A 4,823-nucleotide genomic window follows, 5' to 3' on the forward strand; every position below is an offset into this window, starting at 1 on the left:
GTTTAATACACAAAAATAAAAGATACAGAAATAATAAAAAAAACCACAGACGTCAGTACACACACACGTTTTGCCTTTTCCTTCAAATTCAGCCCTATGGCTGATAATATACGTAATGTGATCAAAAAACATTGGTTTCTCATTTCTCAAGACCCCATATTGTCTAAATATTTTTCAGGTAACCCACTAATAACCTTCCGCCGCTGCAAGAACATTAAATATACTTTGGTTAGAAGTTCTTTTAGTAGCACCAAGAATGAAGAATCTACTAAAAACTGGTTAAATCAAACATTGCCGGCTGGAAATTATAAATGCAAAAATTGTAACTGGTGTAGTCATTTTTATGAATGCAAAAGCATACAACTTGGTGGAGTGTTCTTTCACATAAATGATATGATCTGTTGTAGATCCAAAAACGTTATATATGCTATTACATGCAGTTGCGGTCTATTTTATATTGGTAAGACCACCAGGGCTTTAAATAAAAGGTTTTCCGAACATGTAAGATCTATAAGAACAAAGAAAGGCGTTCCAAGATTAATACATCACATAGATACTGTACATAATGGTGATGTGAACCAGTTAAAATTTCTGGGTCTTGTACGTGAGTTCCAAAAAAATTACATAGACGTGAACAAAATATTATTACAAAAAGAAGCAAGAATTATTTTACAAACTAATGCACAAAGCGCTTGTGGTCTTAATGAACGCATTGATTTAAGTATGTTTTTGTGATGGCTATCTTTACCTTTTGTATCCATTCAAGAATCTGTACCTTCACAGCAATTGATTTTAACTGTATTGTTTATGTATTACCTGTTTTTGCGTCCACTCACCTGCTTCCCTGAAAGCTATTTAGGAGCAGACGTGAGTGGGTGAAGGAGTGTCTGAAGAATCGCGCATGCGCGCGGGAAACAGCTGTCACACTTTCAGCTGCTGAGCGGCGTCCCCGCCGTCTGCTACACACTCTGACCTGAGATTTTATGAAGATGACTAAATAAGGAAAGATTTTTATACGGTGAGTGCCTCCTTATGCCTTCTTGTTTTGAACATTTATATTGATGCTTGCACTGCACTCATTCAGGAAGAGCACCCCGTCTTTTGCCGTATTGCCCGTTATATCGCAGAGGCTTGCAGAGTTGGTTGTGCCGGTTTGCTTTCTCTCTACCCAGAATTTATATATTGTGCTTACATGTGTTGCTCTGACAAGTTTTTATTGCTTAACTTTATAGCACACGGCAGGACAATGCAGGTTTCCTGATCTCAGCAGAAAGAAAATATATATGTGTGTGTGTGTGTCAGCTCAGCCCACACAATCTATAATCCAGATAACATACAGTTAGGGCCAGAAGTATTTGGACAGTGACACAAGTTTTGTTATTTTAGCTGTTTACAAAAACATGTTCAGAAATACAATTCAATATATAATATGGGCTGCAATATGAGAGTTTCCACATCCAAATCGGAGAAAGGGTTTAGGAATCATAGCTCTGTAATGCATAGCCTCCTCTTTTTCAAGGGACCAAAAGTAATTGGACAATGGACTCTAAGGGCTGCAATTAACTCTGAAGGCGTCTCCCTCGTTAACCTGTAATCAATGAAGTAGTTAAAAGGTCTGGGGTTGATTCCAGGTGTGTGGTTTTGCATTTGGAAGCTGTTGCTGTGACTAAACAACATGCGATCAAAGGAACTCTCAATTGAGGTGAAGCAGAACATCCTGAGGCTGAAAAAAAAGAAAAAATCCATCAGAGAGATAGCAGACATGCTTGGAGGAGCAAAATCAACAGTCAGGTACATTCTGAGAAAAAAGGAATAGACTGGTGAGCTTGGGAACTCAAAAAGGCCTGGGCGTCCACGGAAGACAACAGTGGTGGATGATCGCCGCATACTTTCTTTGGTGAAGAAGAACCCATTGACAACATCAACTGAAGTCCAGAACACTCTCAGGGAAGTAGGTGTATCTGTCTCTAAGTCAACAGTAAAGAGAAGACTCCATGAAAGTAAATACAAAGGGTTCACATCTAGATGCAAACCATTTATCAATTCCAAAAATAGACAGGCCAGAGTTACATTTGCCGAAAAACAAATCAAGAAGCCAGCTCAGTTCTGGAAAAGTATTCTATGGACAGATGAGACAAAGATCAACCTGTACCAGAATGATGGGAAGAAAAAAGTTTGGAGAAGAAAGGGAACGGCACATGATCCAAGGCACACCACATCCTCTGTAAAACATGGTGGAGGCAACGTGATGGCATGGGCATGCATGGCTTTCAATGGCACTGGGTCACTTGTGTTTATTGACATAACAGCAGACAAGAGTAGCCGGATGAATTCTGAAGTGTACCGGGATATACTTTCAGCCCAGATTCAGCCAAATGCTGCAAAGTTGATCGGACGACGCTTCATAGTACAGATGGACAATGACCCCAAGCATACAGCTAAAGCTACCCAGGAGTTCATGAGTGCAAAAAAGTGGAACATTCTGCAATGGCCAAGTCAATCACCAGATCTTAACCCAATTGAGCATGCATTTCACTTGCTCAAATCCACACTTAAGACGGAAAGACCCACAAACAAGCAAGACCTGAAGGCTGCGTCTGTAAAGGCCTGGCAAAGCATTAAGAAGGAGGAAACCCAGCGTTTGGTGATGTCCATGGGTTCCAGACTTAAGGTAGTAATCGCCTCCAAAGGATTCGCAGCAAAATATTGAAAAAAATATATATTTTGTTTGGGTTATGTTTATTTGTCCAATTACTTTTGAGCTCCTGAAATGTGGAGTGTTTGTAAAGAAACGTGTACAATTCCTACATTTTCTATCAGATATTTTTGTTTAACCCTTCAAATTAAACGTTACAATCTGCACTTGAATTCTGTTGTAGAGGTTTCATTTCAAATCCAATGCGGTGGCATGCAGAGCCCAACTCGCCAAAATTGTGTCACTGTCCAAATATTTCTGGCCCTAACTGTATCAATAATTTAAAAGGAAAAAGTAAGTAGGCAAAAGAAGACATGAGTTAAAGGGGTAGTGCGGCGTTTAACATTAATTCACTAAATAATACATAGTGTGGTCCATTATACTCACCGAATTGCTGTCGACCCTGGCCGCCATCTTGGGTAGACGACGCCATCTTCGGGAGGCCGGCTCCAGCTCCAGCCGTCCCCCCTTTGGTGAGTCATCAGCTGCTCAGCTGCGATTGGCTGAGCACAGCTATGCTCAGCCAATCGCGGCTGAGCAGTTGATGACGCACCAGAGGGGGGGTCGGCTTGAGGGACGGCCAGCCTCTCGAAGATGATGTTGTCGACCCAAGATGGCGGCCGGGGTCGGTGAGTATAATGCACCACATTTCCGGGGTGGGGGGCACACGGGGAAGGGGGCCATTCACTTAAACAATACACATTACAAAGATGTATAACTTTGTAATGTGTGTTATTTAGTGAATTTAATGTTGAACGCTGCCCTACCCCTTTAATAGAAATATTCATTTCATGGACTCTAACCTAAAGGACCCCATATAAACATCCTTGTTGGTAAACTCCTCTGTCAGGCTAGTTTTGCTACATAGAGCACCTATAAGGAAAATTGTAACACGCTTATGGGCAGCAATTTTTTTATTTTAAGCTATAAAACAATTTTCTATGTATAACTTTATACCATTAACAAATATCATTGCACTTCTACATTACAAAACTATATAAAAGGGGGAAAAATAAGACCAAATAAATGACCACATTTTAACCCCTTCTGGACTGGGCTAGTTTATATTTTTGCGCTTTAATTTTTTTCCCTCTCCGTATTTGCATTTTCCTCTCCGCTTGCATTTTTTCACCTACAGACCCACATTAGCCCTTATTTTATGTGACACCAATTGTACTTTGCAATGGCAGACTTCATTTTTCCATAAAGTATGCTGTGATATTGGAAAAAATTATTTGCGCAGTAAAATGAAAAAAAAAAAAAAAAAAAAAAAAAAGGAAATCATTTCGGGGGATTTTGTGTTTATGCCATTCATAAAGCTATAGTAAAACTGACATGTTATACCTGTATATGTTTTTTAAGTCAGTCTGATTACAACAATCTGTAATTTATATAATGTATTTTATCTGACAGCTTTTAAAAATTAAAACCTTTAAAAAAAATTTAAAATAAAATGTCTTTAAAACTGCTCTATTACCATCCTTCTAACACTTTTATGCTTTGGTCTATGGGACTGTGTAAAGTGTAAGTTTTTGCGCCAGGATCTGTTCTTTCTACCGAAACTTTGATTGCTTATTTGCGTTTTTTTTTATCACTTTTTACTACAATTTTCCGGGACGTGATGTGACAAAAAAATCCGCATTTTTGCACTTTGGCGGGTTTTTGCACTTACGCCGTTTACCTGCGAGATCAGGAGTGTGGTCATTTAATAGTTTGGGGCGAACGCAGGTGATGATACCAAATGTTTATTTATTTTTATATATAAAATGGGAAAAGGGGGGTGATTTACTTTTATTTGGGGAGGAGATTTTTATTAATGAAAAAAACATTATTTTTATTTTTTATACTTAAACTTTTAGTCCCCCGGGGGACTTTATTACTGCAGTTATCTCTCAAAGAGATCACCGCAGTATACTTAATACAGCACTGATCGATTAGATCAGTGCTGTATTACTCTGGGCTGCTGCAGACCAGATCTACAGTTTGCCGAGCCGGGATCAGCGTCAGGGCAACGCTGAGCCCAGGCCTGGTAAGAAGAAGGGATTATTTAGATGCAGCTTTCATGCACTGCATGATTTGTTTTGTTACTAGCATATCTACCATTAGGCTGAAGATTTTCTTTGTATAA

Source organism: Dendropsophus ebraccatus, chromosome 3 (assembly GCF_027789765.1).
Source record: "Dendropsophus ebraccatus isolate aDenEbr1 chromosome 3, aDenEbr1.pat, whole genome shotgun sequence".
NCBI lineage: Eukaryota > Metazoa > Chordata > Amphibia > Anura > Hylidae > Dendropsophus > Dendropsophus ebraccatus.